The sequence below is a fragment of the Diplotaxodon limnothrissa genome, linkage group LG2, assembly GCF_057381915.1.
Source record: "Diplotaxodon limnothrissa isolate DT_005_m linkage group LG2, D_limnothrissa_male_GT1.1, whole genome shotgun sequence".
NCBI classification, from domain to species: domain Eukaryota; kingdom Metazoa; phylum Chordata; class Actinopteri; order Cichliformes; family Cichlidae; genus Diplotaxodon; species Diplotaxodon limnothrissa.
The window spans coordinates 9,155,481-9,174,440 of record NC_140597.1 but is presented as its reverse complement, the minus strand read 5'-3'; the positions used below and the strand labels follow the sequence as shown (position 1 = coordinate 9,174,440).

At 40.8% G+C, this 18,960-nt stretch overlaps 1 protein-coding gene across 1 annotated transcript in view; it reads right to left on the bottom strand.

Moving 5' to 3' along the window:
* The window catches only part of pcgf3 (polycomb group ring finger 3), a 79,321-nt gene extending 63,801 nt beyond the window's left edge, over positions 1–15,520 (bottom strand). Inside the window, exon 1 of the mRNA XM_085360343.1 lies at positions 15,401–15,520. The gene's annotated coding sequence lies outside the window, so the exon portion shown is untranslated. The remainder of the gene's footprint in view (positions 1–15,400) is intronic.
* Between the last annotated feature and the right edge of the window lie 3,440 nt (positions 15,521–18,960).

The window sequence follows — 18,960 nt, the reverse complement described above, 5'->3', positions numbered from 1 at the left end:
TCTTTCTTCATAATTTTGCTTCATATTTTCAGTTACACCCAGTTAAGCCACAGTCACCTGCAATTTGCAACTTAACAGCACCAGTGGTGTGACTGGGAGTGGCCTACTTTGCTTAAGGCCACATTAACAGCAGCACTGCTTGTCCATGTCTCCGCTTCCATTCTTACACCAGGAATTATAAACGCGTCTTACAGCTTGAATCGATAACCCTGAGCACTTTAAGCCATTTCCTCTGCTTGCTGAGTTTTATGCTCTTCAAATTACGAATGCATTTCTTCCGGTAGTAAGGAAGATGGGGGCCTTCTTAATCTGCCGTTTTACAGCAGTAGAAATTGAATGTAACGGCCCCCATCATACTGAGAAACTGCAACCGTTCAATAAGACTACTGAGATGGAATAAAGTGAAATAGAGCTACAACCAAGGGTTATTTTTATTATCAATTTACCTTTTGATTATTTCTTAAGAAAGCCTAGAACCATCAATATTTAATTTGCTGTCATAAATAAAAAACTTGCATTTTATACGCCAAATAATGAGACATTGAGCTTCATACAGGTTTTCTCATCATTGACTAAAAAAAAAAAATTTGATCTTTTCGGGTCTAAACTAAACCGACTGCTGTTACGAGCTGCAAATCAAACCGTCACAGATCCAACTGCTCCAAATTATCTCCAACAAACTGCCAGTTTTGGTTGAGTTAGGCCCAAAGAAGTGGAGTGCATCTGTATGTTAAAACTGCATTTATGTAGTAAATACTAAATCAACAGTGACATGATTACAGCTGATTTCCTGTAAGCCTCTGTGTAACTTTGCACATCCGTCTGCCAGTGAAGCCTCATAACCACAACAGGACAAGGGTCACCATCAAACGCTCTGTGTAGCTGAAAAACTGGACGGTGAAACAGCCACAATAAATGTAAAACCTTGACCCAGCAAAAGAAAAGAGAAGGTACAGAAGGTGAAAGGAGAGACTGGCAGAAACTGAAAGCCCAGTCGACCGTTTACGCCATAGAGAAATAACGATTTGGGTTATTTACATTACCTTAAAGCAACAAATTTGTTTACTTACTAGTGTAATGCAACCAGGAGATGCAAACAGGTTAAAATGGAACCAATCTTTGCAACAGAGGCACAGAGGAGAGACAGGAGTCTACTGCCACTTTAAATTTTTTAAATCATTGAGGAAAATGCCCCTCAAAGTCAATCTGAGTGGTTTTGGGTTTCTTATTTAATCCAAGCAACAATCCAAAACCAATAGAAAAAGAGTCCAAAAACCAGAGTTTGCATGAAAAATGACAGAAACTATGGGGAATTTTATATACATATTAGAGATGGCACGATACCACTTTTTTATGTCCGATACCGATATCATAAATTTGGATATCTGCCGATACCGATATGAATCCGATATAGTGTTTTTTAATCAACAAAACTGTTTTTTAAAATATCTTGCTGCATTTTGCAAGTCTGCAAGTTCATACTCAAGTTTAAAACAACAACTACACTAAAGCTATTCTGTTATACCTGTATACAAAAAAAATATTTCATAGTTCAGCAATACTGATCAATCTAATAAACTTAAACCTACACCATCCTCACTATTCTGGTATTTTAAAGAGTACTTAGCGTAAATATTAAGCAACCTAACTAATAGGGTTCCAACTCCCAGCAACAACAAAAATAAATAAATAAAAAATAGGGAACCACCCCTCACGCTCCACCTCATGATGCTTAATCGACGTAATCAACCTTAATTTGATGAAGTGTGAAAAAAATGCACAGAAATCAATTATTTTTCAAGAAATATTAAATAGATTCAACATCTTTCTTCAACAAAATTGCAGACTGCACAGATGGTACCTTCCCAAAGTAAAAAGTACTATAGCTTACTAGGGTATATATATATTAGACTTAATAGTCACTATATACAGTAATTGACTTCTATTCATTTTACATCAAATTAAAACTTTGGGTGTCAGATAATTATTTATTAAAAGCTCGACATTTTAAATGAGAATAAGAAAGAAAAGTATGTCTTTGTGCCCCCTTTTCCCTGTTCATGCCCTATCGGCCCCCCTGGCTAAACTTTGCTAGATCCGCCCCTGCACAGTTACCAGCGTCAGCTACGTAGAAAAAGATCCTGGAGTAGAAAGTAATATTAAATACATTCTAACAACAGCTGATCAAGCTTAAACGTGCTGCTGTTGTTCAGCCGCTGGTTTCCTCTTTCTGGTGCAAAGTGGGCCAAAAACAAACAAGACAGACGGACTCGCGACAGAAAAGCCGATCAGCTGATCATTAAGCAGTTTCACGATTGAAGTAGCAGCAGGAGAGCGAGAGGCAGTCGCTTGTTAAGCTTAACGCAGGAATGCTTTACAAACATTCAGAGATGGACTTACACACTTGCTTTACTTCTCTCGGGGATAACTTTGTCGGAGATGAAATGCCAGGTCGCTAGCGAAGCTCCAAATGCTATCCAGACCACCGACAGGTCCCGCATGCCACAGCCGCTCTATCACGTGATGCATACTGCTCCGACGTGCTAACGTTCTGAGGCGAGTTACGGCGTGTTGCAAGTTTTGTGAGGTGCTTTCGTGATATTTAATGGATCGGATTACATTTTTTATTTTTCTCCGATATCCGATCCAGTAATTTAGGTCAGTATCGGACCGATACCGATACGTAATATCGGATCGGTCCATCTCTAATATGTATTAGAGATGGACCGATACCACTTTTTTATGTCCGATACCGATATCATAAATTTGGATATCGGCCGATACCGATATGAATCCGATATAGTGTGTTTTTTAATCAATAAAACTGTTTTTTAATATCTTGCTGCATTTTGTATAAGTTCATACTCAAGTTTAAAAACAAACAAACACTGAAGCTATTCTGTTATACCTGTATGCAAAAAATACACTGCACCCAAAATATTTCATAGTTCAGCAATACTGATCAATCTAATAAACTTAAACCTACTCCATCCTCCCTATTCTGGTATTTTAAAGAGTACTTAGCAGAAATATTAAGCAACCTAACTAATAGGGTTGCAAACTCCCAGCAAAAAAAAAAAAAAAAAAAAAAAAAAAAAAAAGTACTAGCTTACTATATTAGACTTAACAGTTACTATATACAGTAATGGACTTCTATACATTTTACATCAGATTAAAACTTTGGGTGTAAGATTCAGATAATTATTTATTAAAAGCTAGATATTTTAAATGAGAATAAGAAAGAAAAGTATGTCTTTGTGCCCCCTTTCCCCTGTTCATGCCCTATCGGCCCCCCTGGCTAAACTTTGCTAGATCCACCCCTGCACAGTTACCAGCCGTCAGCTACGCAGAAAAAGATCCTGGTGTAGAAAGTACTATTAAATAAATTCTAACAACAGCTTATCAAGCTTAAACGTGCTGCTGTTGTTCAGCCGCTGGTTTCCTCTTTCTGGCGTGAAGTGGGTGATAAACAAACAAGAGAGACGGACTCTTGACAGAAAAGCCGATCAGCTGATCATTGATCAGTTTCACGATTGAAGTAGCAGCAGGAGAGGGAGAGAGAGGCAGTCGCTCCATATATCGGTTGTTGAGCCTAACGCTGGAATGCTTTACAAACATTCAGAGATGAACTTACACAGTTGCTTTACTTCTCTCTGGGATAACTTTCTCGGAGATGAAATGGCGGTTTGGTAGCCAGGCTCCAAATACACAACCAGACCGCTGACAGGTCTCGCACGCCACAGCCACTCTATCACGTGATGCATACTGCTCCGACGTGCTACTGTTATGAGCAGAGTTACGCCAGGTCGCAAGTTTTGTGAGGTGCTTTTTTGATATTTAATGGATCGGATTACATTTTTTATTTCTCTCCGATATCCGATCCAGTAATTTAGGTCAGTATCGGACCGATACCGATATGTAATATCGGGATCGGTCCATCTCTAATACATATCTTCCTAAAGCTCTAACCTTGATGGTTTCACAGCCTATTAACCCTTATCACCAATTAACAAGACCTAAAACTGTAATTTCTGTCTTATACTTTTACACCTGAAAATAAACATCCACAACCTACTGAGAAAAAGGTCTCCAGGTCAAAGAGGTGCCTCTTCTGATGGTGTTAGGGGAAGGAGACAACCAACCTTTACTGAGACATCGGCCACTTCACTTTAAATAGTTGAAGGCAAGGTATAGGGATGGGTACTGGTGTCCGGTGCGTTCTGACATAAACGGTAGTAACCAGACCGAAAAGCAGCGCACATTTCGGTGCTTTATTTCGGTGCTTTTTTTCCTGAGCTGTGATACACTTCTAGCCAATCATTTTACGTTTCCGAGGATAGTAGGCGGGGCCAGGTACGTACGTTCTGTTAGAGCAGAGCTACAGATTAAAAATGCCCAAGGCGAAGCGGTCAAAAGTCTGGCTGTACTTCACAGCAAAATATGCAAACTCAGCAGCCTGCAACAAGTGCTTTAAGCTGATACTGTCAAAGGAGGTAACACCAAGAATCCGATTAAACAGCTGGCGACGCATAGAGTTTTTTTTTTTTAAAGCCGAGAAATGCGCCGTATTTGATAGCCTGCTGCGAGACCTCACACCGTGCACGTCGGGTGGGTTGCCAGTTATCGGACCCGGAGCAACATCCCCCAAAAACCCGAAGAATAGAGTCCTGGCCCCTAGCCCTGCCAGTGTAGCAGAAATGACGAGGATGATGATGCAGCAGCAGCCGTTCTTCTCTGCGTGAGTAGCTTAATGTTGTTAGTGTGTAATTTACGTTGAGTAGGCTAATCACGTTATTACATTAATGCAGGTAAGGTGAACTAGCAAACATCATCATAGCTACATGCGGCTGTCTTCTTGTTTGATGGCAGATACTCCCTTCACCCTGGCCAAAAAGGCTAAAATGACCAAAGAAAAAGTGGAAAACAGTTAAACATGAGAGGTTTTTGGACAAAGTTTGTGTTTTTTTCCATTGATTAAGCACTGCTTCCAGCCAAGAGTGATACCATATATGCCCCATAGCTGCAGAAAAGGCACACATTGTTATCTTTTTACAAAAAAAACCAGCTGAACATGAGAGGTTTTTGGACAAAGTTTGTGTTCTCCATTCTTTAAGCACCGGTTCGAGCACCGGTTCGAGCACCGTTTAAGCACCGGCACCGTTTCAAAAGTACCGGTTTGGCACCGGTATCGGATAAAACCTAAACGATACCCATCCCTAGCAAGGTATGAGTGGCAAAACAAAATTATTTTGAAGTCTAGAGCTTTTACAGCTGACTGACAGCAAGATAAATAAAGTCGATTCAGGAGAACTGTGTCTGAACGTTTTCTATCCAGTCATGGCTGTCGTTAGCACTTTAACCTAAAAAAGTCCAGCTGACTTAAGACTAAAAAGAGTGCTACTACTTTTAATCTCTACTTTTAATAAAGGGAATAAAGGAAAACTGAAGGACTTTAACCAAAGACTAGCATCAATGCAATAGACGTATGTTTGTGTAGTTTGACGTGATTGGTGACGGACTGTGAAGTCACAACTTCACAAAGCACAAATTTATATCTTTAAAGTCCTTACATTTGTCAAATAGTTCAAACAATACAAAGCAACAAGACGAAGCAAAATGAAAGCAACCCATGTAAGGCACAAACTATAAACTACAACGTACTTACACATAAAACCCTCCACCGACACCATTAAAGCATATTTAAACCCAAACAATATGCCCGCTTGTTGGCACGCTGCAGTCTTTACAGGAAGGATGGAGAATCACAGCTTCACACTGTTAATTTTTACACCCATATACTTAAAACTTCCTGTTTTAGTTTCATAAATTATAATATTCAAATGCACCAGTCAGTGTGTGGTGGAGAAGAAGCTTGCTGCAACAGGAAGAATGCAATGAGCCATTACGTGGGTTTGCTGGTTAACAGGCTGGCAGAATTGTAGTCCCGTCTTGCTTTTCTCAGTTTTAACCACAAACTGTGGGCTAGCGGCCGCGGGAAAAAGACAGGGCGCGTCACACACAGATCCTGAGATGAGAGTTATTATCAGAGCTCTGTACGAGCTTGGCCAAAGTACAAGGCAAGCAAGTAATTAATACCTCATTTGGCGTGTCGACGTTCACTTAGAAAAGGCTTTCTGGGCTTGTTAAAAGGACAGAGATGCTAAACAGTAATGTCACTTGTGCCACGCTTCTTTTTGGACTTCAGGGAGAAGTCAGACCTTGGCTGACCCTTGACCGCATTTTATCAAACAGCTGACAACTAAATAAAAGCTGACCTGTTAGATTGTATGTCTGCAGCTTAGTTTGAGGGGAGAAAATCAAAACAGGCAAGACAACAGTGGTGATTCGATGTGGTCACAACCTTTTTCAAACACGTCCTTGAGTAACTTTATGCATCATAACTTTATGGATCCTTCGACTGAAAGCTGGGCGGCAAGTCTAAAAAAAAACAAAACACAAAACTAACTGAAAGTTTTGTTCATTTGTTACTTTCAAACTCATGTGGTCTATGACGAGCTAACAAGTCACATGTTCAGCACTGGATTAACCGCCTTTGTCCTTAGGGCATGGCGATAGGTTGCTACATAAAAGACTGCAATACAACTGACAGCTTGGGAAGTTACATAATTGAATTTTGGTGATTTTACAGCCTTTGCAGTTAAATCACAAACTTGGCATCACTGAGAGCTGCGGGTTAATAAAATCTGCTCTCCCACAGAACACACATAAAAACAGCACATTGTTGTGAATGTGGATTCAGCTGTTTAGCAGCATTAGACTTTTTATTTTGGCTGACAGCGTATAAGAGACAATATCTTTGACTAGAAACTGCTATTAAAAATTTAAAAAACACTTGTGCTCAATTGCCAAAACGGGGATTAAGACTAGTGGTTCGGTGAAGGTCTTAATCTTTCGGTCTGGAACTGGGCTTATGCTGCATTCCAGATTACGTCAGAAGCCTGCGTGCTAATGTGGGACGCCCGTTCAGCTCGTACTACTTCGAAAGTCAGAGCAGCCCAACCAAGTTAGCAATCTAAGATGGTGGTGGTGAACATAAAGAGTAGAAAAACTGGAAAATTTTTAATCAGTGCTGTCACTGGTGTTTGCTTGAGACTTGCCAAATAAGCTACACGCAGAGCACTGACGAGACTCTTTTCATGAATGTGCTTGGATTTTGTATATTTCAGCTGCATTTTGCTCAAAATTATTGCTTTGTGGGTCCTGGTTTAGCTCAGTGGGTGAGCAGGCGACCATATGCCGAATGGCCAGAGAGCAGTCGGCCCCAATTCGAGTCTGACCCACGACCCTTTGCTGCATGTCTTCTCCTCTCTCTCCCCACTTTCCTGTCCATCTACACCAGCGGTGTAAAACTCAGTCCTCAAGGGCCACCATCCTGCTAGTTTTTGAGATAGCCCTGCCATGCCTGCTGCTGATTACCTGAATCGGGTGTGCTTTGCCAATAAGAAGCTACAAGGTCAGGTTAGTTGGAAAACAAGCAGGACAGCGGCCCTCAAGGCCTGGAGTTCGACACCTGTGATCTACACCAGCGGTCTCCAACCTTTTTTGCGCCACGGACCGGTTTATGCCCGACAATATTTTCACAGACCGGCCTTTAAGGTGTTGCGGATAAATACAACAAAATAAAACTAGTACCGGTACCGAAAAAAAGAAGATTTATTCATAACACACGTGAAAAGACCCAGGGACACCGAGTTAACGATAAAAACGATAACAAAATAACACTGAAAACCGATAAAAACCATACATTTCACACCTGAGCCTCAACTCTCGCTGCCCGGTACCAAACAACTCACGGACCGGTACCAGTCTGAGGCCCGGGGGTTGGGGTCCGCTGATCTACACCATCTCAATCCAATAAAGGCTAAAAGGCCAAAAAATAAATAAATTATAGCTTCACCTTTGAGGATGGGGAAACTTTTGAGTGCATGTAGTCAGTGTTTCTAATGTGTCTGTTAAAGAAGCTGTGGTTTTTGCAGTTAACTGTCATCCTTGTACCTTTATTTTAGCATCGCTTGATAACATCTGTAACGTTAGTGTTAGAAAGTCTCATCAAGCTTGCCGACCACACAAAACGTTACCAAGTCCCACCACTGGCCCCCAGGGCATACTTTGAGAACCTGTATTTTATCTATACAGATATCGCTGCTCTGAATATTTTGGTGTATATTAAGAAATATCTGTGTTCAAGGTTACTTGGCAAAACCACTGATTGCATTTTTCCCGATCATAACTTTATGGCATACAGCTACGAGGAGTTTAAATAATGAGCCTCTGGACTCCAGAGGATAATGACCATAATGATTTACAGCTGCACCTTTAGATAAAAGTTGGGTTTGTGAACCAGAAAGCTGCATCGCCATTAGGGCTGCCACAAACGATTATTTTGATAGTCGACTAGTCACCGATTATTTTTGCGATTAGTCGACTAATCAGATCATCATCCATTGGACGTACAGCTTATTGCACCAGCAGCATCTGGTCTTATATAACTATCATTAGCTTACAGCTTGAAGTGTTTGTGCTAACTAAAAATAAAGACAAGATGGTAGTTTATTAATTTTTAATGAAATTTGCAGATTGTTTCGGTGAAGTTTAATAAACTCCTTGCTTTCTAAAATATAACAGGACACCGGAGTATATTCTCCAGCGTCTCACACTTCTGATAATCAGCTGTCTGCTTGACAGTTTTAGCTGTGCAAAAACTATAACTTTAATCTCAGCCAAACCGATTTACTCAGGAACAAATAAAATACTAAAGAAAGCCAAACAATAACATTTTTAAGTTATCTAAGTGACTTATATATATGTTTAACCTGACTAGCGAAAGACGGCGGTGGGTTTGAAAACGATTTGCCGGGAGTCCGGTGTTCTCACGGCTCTAGTTAGCCTTGCCCCCGGCTAGCTAACGAGCTAGTGGGTAACAGACGTCTCCGAAAACGTCGGAGCGCTTTTGAAAATATGTGGTGTCCTGATAAACTGAGCAGATATTTGAGGTTTACACAGCTACATTCTCGCCTGAAAATATGTTAAACGTTTATTTTGTGACCCAGAAAGAATAATAAGAGTAATATTAAAACTAACTAGCTGCCGCCATTGTTGACAGCTGCGCTATGAATTCTGGGACACAGCTTCTTCTTCTTCGGGGTTTAACGGCAGCTGGCATCCTTGTACATGCAGTGCTGCCATCTTCTGTTTCAGTCCGTTATTACACTCTTAAATCCTACTACTCATTCCTGCGTCCTTTGTGATCTTACAAAGCTTCAAACGATGCGTCGACTATTAAATTAGTCGTCGACGATTTTAATAGTCGACATAATCGTGACTAGTCGACTAATCGTGGCAGCCCTAATCGCCATCTTTATATTTTAACAATAAAGTCCTGTTCGGTGTGTAGCAAGCATCTCAAATATTGATCTTGGTTGGATATAATGTTTAGCATTTTTTTGGCTGCCTAACCTTGCAAACCACTTGCTAGTTACTCCTAACTTTGAGCCACAAGCCCGTATCCAAAAGGAACTCGATCTCAATACAAAGTCTGCACTCTCAGAGTGCTAAAATATCATTTACAAGTGAAAACAAGTGCAGCAGATTTACCAAATATTCTGCAAATCAGTCAGCTGCAGCTGGAGAGCTGCAGTATGGCTGCCAGAGGGAAGGTGACATCAACTGAAAGCACAGAAAGAGAAACCTTTCCAGAGCAGCTCTGTGCATCCGAGCTGTTAACGTACACCGTCTTCCTGTCTTCATTAAACTGGCTGAACTAACAAGTGAGTCTGGAAGCCGCGCTGTGCTTGTTTATTACCCTGTCACTATGCTACATGCATCCTGAAATACTACAAACGACTTAACCAATTATTCTAACACAAACAAACTTGCGGTCGTGTCATCTACATTTAAGCAGATAACTAAAGACAAAAAGGAGAATGAGGACGTGAAACACAGGCGCCCCGTCTTTTGTTTGCCGTTTCATCCACCTGAATGCAGCACTTAGCATGTCAGGGAATGTTTTTAATGTCAACACAAAGGCAAAGCAAACCATTTAAATTCACACCACCTGTTGACAACCAGCTATTTGAGATGTTGACATAGAACAGATAGGATCTGCGAAAGCCTGAGCACAGCCATGAATCTTATCAGCAGAGCCAGCGCAGACCGAGCTGCTTCAAAAACATTCACTGCAAGTCTGTACCGATTTTAAGTGTCTCCTTCTGTCCTCTGGCCTTATGGCTGCTTCAGATAACCCACTGTGTTTATGCAATAAATGAAAAAGTCTGCCAGAAAGTCTGAGATTTTTTATGTGCCCTTATGTAAATAACAACACAGGAAAACAAACTACTTTCTAAATTGTGTTGCAAAATAGATAATTCCACCTGGTTCCACCCTGGGTTTGTTGGAAATGTTAAATTTTCTTCAAAGAATCTGGCTGCTGTTTGCATTAGCTAACGTTATCTATGGAGAATAACATGGGAATGTCAGACGCTGCGTCCCATTCTGTTGCTACAATAAAACTGCTTTCAGACTTGAAATCTGGACAAGGTCAGGAGAACATAGCCAGGTTATTGGTCACAGCTGACTTTCTCACTACTATAAAGCTCATTAGGTTTACTTGAGGCTTCTGCTGGGTAGAGTATCCAGGAGACAAGACATGTGGATTCAAAACTACTATTCTCATTCCTCATCATGTCCAATTTTCAGCAGGAACTGTGCATCGTACCCTGATGTGCACCTCCCAAGAAGCCCACAGCAATTATGATTGGCCTGTTCAGCACCATCAATTCCTCGTGTTGATTTCGCGTTACATTTTTGTCTCAGCTTTTTAGTTTATTAGCGAAAGAATAACAATGATCGCCTCAGTATAAGGAGTAAAAAATAAAAAAAAAATCATAGCATTAATATAAGTACTGACAAATATCAGCAGATTCCTGGCAGGAGATTGTTGATGTGTGTGATGTGTGTGCCTCCTCTTCATGTGTGAAAGCAGCTTGTAATCACTCTAAGATCTGATCACACTAGAAAAAGATGCTGTTAGTGATTAAGTAACAACAACAGCTCCTGTTGTGTGAAACGACCTATGCAAGACTTTTTAAAAAGCAATAAAAGAAGAGAAAAATAAAACCCTTAGTTGAAGAATATAAAGCAGTTGAAGCACAAACACACCCTCAACTTTCATCTTGAGTTTCGATCTCATTTGGTTTCATTTTTTGTGTCTAGACACTGGTTTTGACTTGTGGTCAAAGAAATCCTGGTTTAAAGCTAAATGTACTGTTTTTCAATATTAAACAGAAACTAGAAAACTAAATTTTCTGGAGCCATTTGCACACATGCGCTGCAGCCCTGAGTCTTTCCAGGAATTAATGACTGGAGTGGTTGTGAAAGCGCAGATGTTCGGTGCAGTCGGGTTGGACATTAGCTGGTATCTCACCTGCCAGCATCCTTCTACATAGTCCATATTGGGATGAGTCAGTGTACAAAAAGCACAGCTAATAGACCGGCACATTCACCACTAGCAAGTGGGTGAAAAGTAAGCAGTCGCCTGCATGCTCCATGCAGGCTCCTCCCCTCACCTAAACCACATGGAGCATGGCTGAAGTGGATTATTTCCTGCTGCGTACTACATGTGATACTGGGACAGCTGCACCGGAAAATGACAGTGCCACATTAATGAGCTGCCAGAAACATCCTGAGCCAACAGGTCAACCAGCTCGTTCTGCACCTTTCCCTAAAGAGCAAAATCGCCAGTTGGTACTACAATCAAGAAGACTTCAGTGTGGCTCCAATGTGCATTTAACCACAGCAGAATGTGACAAATTCATAAGGATTTCATGGACTATATCAGCGTTCTCTCAACTTAAAAATTAGGAAGTTATTTTGCAGGTTTAAATGGTGACATGACCGCGCTTTCAGGCCACATCAGACTGACAACTGCTGCATTATAAAAAGACAGCTCCCCTCCCAGCGATCATTAATTTCAATGACACCTCTTCCTTGACACAGAGGCATCCATGAAGCACACAGCTGCAGCTAAAAAGGAGGTGCTGTCCTGTAAAGAATGTAAGCCTCCCTCAACTTCTGCTACTTCAAAAATCACCAACTAATCACACAATCCTGCTTTGCACCCATCTGATACCTCTAATTTAATTTTTCCTGAAATTCCAACAGTATCACATCATCTTATCAGTATCTGTAGAACCTTGCACACACACACACACACTATTAGGACTGCTGCCGGTATATGACCTGTAAAGATGGGCAAGGACTGAACCAAAGGGGTGATACTGTGTCCATTTCCCATTACTGAATGTTCAAAGAAACCGTGTGAAGGAGGAAAAAGCGAAAGTAGCGCTGAAGCGGGTGAGATCAGCCTCGCTGAGCTGCAGCATGATTTGCAGGCGAGGGATTCTCCACGGTCGTTCAGCAGCTCATTTAGAGAGCTGCCCGAGATCATTTCCTGTCCAAGGAAAGAGACAAATGCTATATCTACCGGACCTTCACTTACTATTGAGTTTTCTCATTATCAAGAAGCGCTATGCTTTAAGAGGTCGTATACTGCTCGCCTGTCCTGCAGGGCGGACAGTTTTATCAGACTGCCCAGTGGGACCATTAACATTGTTAAAACAGTGCAGAGATGCATGTTTCGGGGTAAAGAGGTCAAGCTTCGTGTTCTTTTGGCCATTTGTATCCATTAACCACTGATGAAAATGCAGAAATTTCACTGTAACGTTAGAAAACCTCGTTAGGTGTCATTGAATCCAGGTCAGAGGTCGGCGCTAAAGAAAAGCTGCAGGTAATTTAGGGTTCCCCTGCAAAGTCAGCAGAAACCCGATATGAAAGTAGACACTAAGAGGATATGTGGAGTGCTATGAAGCAACTATACCATGTGGTAAATGCAAGCACAGTTTGAGAGGCTCAGTGAAGTTAATTTAAAGTGAATCAAAGTGTTTTACAACCTAAATTAAAAGCTGGAGCTGTGACAGACAATAGCAGCAACTCACTTTAAACTGAAGTGCAGAAGAAAACAAAAAGAGTGAGTGAAAGCCCCATCAAGGAGAACCTGGCCTTGCCAAATGCTGCATCTCTTCCCTCTGTGATGATGTAAAGCATCAGAAAGCAGCTCAGCTGTTTAAACACAAGCACACTGGCTGCAGGTTAGAAGAGACATCTCAGGCGAATCAAAGCTATCAAGACTCCGAAAAGCAGCGAAATTATTCACCCATCCAACATCAGGCAACGTTTTGAATCAAATGGCATCAGTGAGGTCAACTTTCTGTTGCTGTAAGGTGCAGCTTGAATTCATCACTGGCATGATGAGCACCCTGGTTTCCGTGCAACAAAAGTCTGCTCAGTCTGACGGCCTGTGGTTTACAGTCAGCATGAGCATTGATTTGGTAACCTGCAGATCAAAAGATGTCTAGACGTCGATGCAAGAGGGAGGCTGAATTTGTTTTTTTGGCTTTTGTTTGTTTAGCGATTTTAAAAATGTGCCGCTGTGTGTAACAGTGGTTTCTGTGATGACCTTATTCCACTGTGAGACAGCAACGTCACACTTAAACGTTAAACTACAAAACTCTCCGTCTGACTGCTGTACAGGATTGTTTACACCATTTACAGAAATGAACAAATATTCAGTCTTTCATAACTTCTGTTTTAAAAAGAAGTTAAATGACCTTCTCAGAATTTAATATAAACAATTTCTCCCATTCTAGACTTTATACACTACATTACACTTAGCCATAGGATGCATATTGGACCAAGACAGCCTTCATCTGTTCTTAAAGAGGCAAAATCCTGCTTTTCAATTCAGATTTAAAGTAAGAAAGGACAAAGTTTCCCCTCCAGCAGATGAAGACGGCAACAGGCTTGTGCACATAAAGCTCTTAGTGCGAACAGCAAGTGAGGAGTGGGTTTTTTGACAGTAGGGTGGCTCCAATGCAGACAAAACGAAGGCATGATTTCACAGACTTTTGAACCTTTTTTTTTACCCTTATCTAAACTGTGAATACTGGAATGTGCACGTGCATTTCTGCTCAAACATCCGAACCATGAGCAGATTTCTCAAAATGAATTTGCCTGTCAGTGCGCCCCAGGGTGGCTGTGGCTACAATGTAGCTTGCCATCACCAGTGTGTGAATGTGTGTGTGAATGGGTGGATGACTGGATGTGTAAAGCGCTTTGGGGTCCTTAGGGATTAGTAAGGCGCTATACAAATACAGGCCATTTACCATTCTTTTTAAATACTAACCAAACTTTTAACTGTAACTAAATATGGCATATGTATGTAAGAAAACGTGATCAGGCTTTTTGATTTTTCAACCAAATTCTGACAACAGGCATGTGCACATAAATCTCACTGCTAGCATCCAATTTAAGAGCACATTTTCTGACAATAAGATGGTTGGTTACACTTAAAAACGGCTTGATTTGACAGGTTTTGACACAAAAACTTTGTCTGTGACCGTGCATATTAATTCCTAAGAAAACTGGACCCACTTCTCACCTAGACACAACCTGCAATCACCCACAGCATGCTTCCCAGGCTGCAGATTCTCCTCGTGGTGTAAAGTTAAGGGAAACCCTCGCATCTAAACCTGGATTCAGTCCAACTGACTCCACCATACTAAAAGGCTTGTGTAAAGCTGATCCTTATCCGCATCTCCCCCTACACACACATACACATATGTACGTACAAATAAAAGCGCTGCACAGACTTGTTGGCTGCACGCCTTCCCCCTCACAATGTCACCCAGGGTTTGCTGCAGCAGGAGCAGGAGGAGCAGGGTTGTGAGGGGCGACATCCACCCAGAGGGAAAAGAAAAGGCATCAACTTTGTGTCTCCATTTAATCCGAACCTCACACACAGATCCTCCTCTGAACTTTGGACAGCAACAACAGCAGGAGGAGAAGGAGAGGGAGGAGGTGTTGGAGGTGGTGAGCCTAATGGTGGACCATGAGCTGTTTCCTTCAAGAACATTCCAGTTCACTGGGAAGCAAAAACTGGTGTTTGGTTTAGAAGAACAACAGCATTTAAACATGACGAGACAGGCAGACAGGCTGCTGCCAGAGCCTCCTCTCCGGGACGGCTAACCGTGTGCATCCCGGATAGCATTAAAGCCACCTTTACGGCAGACTTTACCTCCTCAAAAATAACCCCCATCCCCGGTCTACAACTGCAGGGCCCGGTCATACACCACCACCACCACCACTACCACACACACGCACACACAGGCACATAACACAACACGTATAGCGTGCCCCGTAGCACCAAGCGGAAAGAGACAAGCAAAAAATGTAGAGGAGGGGGTGCAAACCGGGACCGTAAACCGGCCACACACCCGCCGAGCACGGACATATGAGGAGGAGAAGTGCAGGTAGACGAACTAACCTGTTTGGGAGCAGCACGGTCCGTTGGATGTTAGGTTGAATCCGAGTTAAATCCACTATCAGTAAAACAAAGAGGCGAAAATGACCGAGCGGTCGCGGAACAGGCCGAAACTGTTCTCTCGAAGCGGCAGAACGCATGCGCAGAGCGGCCAAGCGACCGAGCCGGAGGCGGTAGAGTCGGGGGAGGGGGGGAAGAGGGGCGCGAGTTGAACGAGGGCGGCAAATTTCGGAAAATCGATCCGCTGATTCTGTTATTGATTATCGAGTTGGCACCATTTTCTTTATTATGGGTTTATAAGCTGTAAATACTTTATTTATTTGAATTCTTTCATATTAATCAATAAAAATTTATAGCAACACCAGGTTGCACTTCATAGGTGTCAAACATAAGGACCAGGGGCCAGAATCGGTCCGTGAAAGACTACAAGCGGGTCAGTGGAAGGCTTTTGAAAATGTAAAGGAGTGCATGGATTTTGGACTTCTAAGTGTATTTTCATAAGTTTTATGGCATTTATTATTATGTTTTACACTACCTGCTTTAGAAATTTCGGTTTAAAAAACAGGAACATTTCCTTTGAATTACCTAACTTCATGGTTTATAAATACAAGATAGTCTGGTCAATGAGCTACCAGAACGTTTTCTGTAACTGACACATTTATCATGTAGAAAAACTGAGACCTGCTGTTGAAACACTTCTTTTTTTCTTATCATAAGAAATCACGGGGATTAAATGTATAGTTTAATGTCTTTACATTGACAGAACGCAGAGTTTCAGTCCATTTCGCTTAAAAAATAATAAAAGTGATAAAAGATAAAAGTGGAATTAGTTTTGAATTTTGTATATGTTCACTTTGTTTTATTTATTCTTTTTAATGTTATTTTTATTTAAGAAGTCAGCAGTGCAGTAAAAACAAGTGCAAAGTCCAAGCTTTTGTTATCTGACGTGCTGAAATCCAGTGTGTGAATGTGTGTGTGAATGGGTGAATGACTGACTGTATAGTGTGAAGCGCTTTGGGGTCCTTAGGGACTAGAAAAGCACTATACAAATGCAGGCCATTTACCATTTACCATTTAATATACTTTAAATTATTTATGTTGTAGCACATACATCGCATTCACTTAATTATTTAGTAATGACTATCAAGTGACAAAAGTCTTTAGGTCACAGTTTTGGGTATTTTCTAAAACTTTCCACTCATTCAGGAAAATTATGCGTGTATTAAAAATGTTATGTATTTAAACAATTATAACCTCTTACTGTAATGTAAATAACAAATTCTAATAAAATAACATAATCGTTATCATCCTCATATAGCATTTTCTGTTGTCAGCACAAACAAGGTCAGTGAGAAAGATAAATAGCTCCATGTAGCATTATTATCATTATTATCACTTTGACCATCAAGTGAATTCTTGACCTTTAAGGAGAGGTCAGAAGTCATGTGATATTTTAAATCTTTTTATATGTATTTCTATGTATTGTTGATGCACATTGTGCTTCTAAGACTCATAGTTTATAAGTTATAAGAGGTTTTTGACCAATAAATCATTAAGTGGAATTTGAAGATTTTGTTTGCCTCCAGCTCTTTTGGAATGACACCAGGACATTAACTAAACCAGCTGAAAGACATATTCTCTCCAGCGTATCCTGGTTCTGCTTGGGGGCCTCCTCCTGCTAGGATATGCCCAAATCAGCTCACCATGTAGGCATCATCAGCAAACTGAAAAATGGTTCCTTTTGGGGCGTAGATTGTCACCTTATTGCATCAGAGGGGTTTGTGATACTTGACAGCTCCCATGAGCTGTGTTGTCAAAAGCAATTTGTCTCTGGTAGGCTCTCCTAAGGGAAACTCCACCAGGACTTCACATGGCCTTAAGTGAAGCACAGGAGCCCATCTTTATGGGGGCCCTCTTCCCACAGAAGGCTAGGTGCTATGTGGATCAGGCAGTGGCCCTTATCCTGTGTTGTCCAGGATCCAAAACTGGTTCCAGGGCAGCAAACCATCAATTTTTCCAATTGTTCTTGGTCAAATTACTTTTGAAGCTTCCTTTATTTTGGGTTCTATATAAAATAGTCTAATCAGTTCTCAGTAGAAAATCTGTTGGGGTTGTAAAATTGTGCTTTAATTTCTCTATGTAAACAAATAAACCTCCATCATATTATAATTTATTAGACAATTCTTTAAAATATTGTATGGTTTTAATTTTTTTTCTGTCTGTTGATTAATGTAGGGTCGTCTTCTTCTTGCACAGAAATGATGAAGCTGGAAGCCAAAAGGGACCCTGCACATTTCTCTAAAAAGAGGCTAATCCAGCCATGGAAATAAGCCAGTAATAAGAATAAGTTTTGGGGATGCCAAATTGTGGAAAATCCTTCTTCTTTACAGCCCTTTTGTTTTTAAATTCATAAGTGAGACCACCTGCAGTGCTCTCTTAAACACCTACCAGAAATCTGGATCAAAATCTGTTTGTCAAATCGCTTGAGATTTACAACAGCAGACTTCAACGATGATCTGTACAAGATCATAAATGGCTGTTTATTATTTATAAAAAAACACATATTATTGGTTCACCAACATTTTTAACTGCATTTCATTTTAGTCATGATAACAGCTGATCAAAACTGTCCCTGAACTTACAAATGTCTTCAGGTTAATGGATAACATAACACGTCTGCAATTTACACCAGGTGAAATAAATGAAAGCAGAACTGATCTGATTTCTCACTTTCTTTCCACGCGACTTTCCTGTGAATCAGAGCTGCAGAACTGCCACACTGAGTCACAGAGGGTTAAAGAGAGGGCGGAGCTGTGGTCATGTGCCGTCAATAAGGACAAAAGAGTGAAGAGTTCTCACTCTGCTCCTGCTAAAAGAAAAAAAGTTTGCAGTAGTGCAATGGTGAGTCATGTCGACTGATTCGCTGACGCAAAGACATTCCTGGGCACACAAACTTGTTACAGCACAGCACATTTATTTTGTGCATGCAAAAAAAACCCCGAAATTACAAATTTACCTTCATATAAAACTGCTTTACACCTTCATTTAGACACGTAAATGGCAAAGTCTCCAAGACAACCATACATTTTACAACACTTTTGATTAGTTTGATTAGTCTAATTCGCTTCATCAACATACAAAAGACAATAACTTGTATCTCAAGACTGAGTTAAATACATTATAATTTCAGTGCTATGATTTAAAAACATGTTTTCAGTGAATGGAAGTCTTTTCACTGTGTGTTGTTTGATTTTTACATCAGTTTTTTTTTTAGAATAAATAGCTAAAAAAGACAGTCTTTGTCACTTTGAATAACAAATTGGGGTACTACATTTTAGTTCTGCATTCATTCTTTTCTGTCATGTTAGTCATATTTCTGATTACTCATAAATAAAATAATAAAATAACATAATCTGCATGTCAGCGCTGCTTTTTGATGGCAAGTGTTACACATTCCGCAGGTGCAATGTGAACGACACTTGAAGCCTGAAGAAGTGACCTTTGCCAGTTTATGCTGTGGTGCAATATGTGGAATCGTTGTGTGCATGCTCATTTTTTAATCT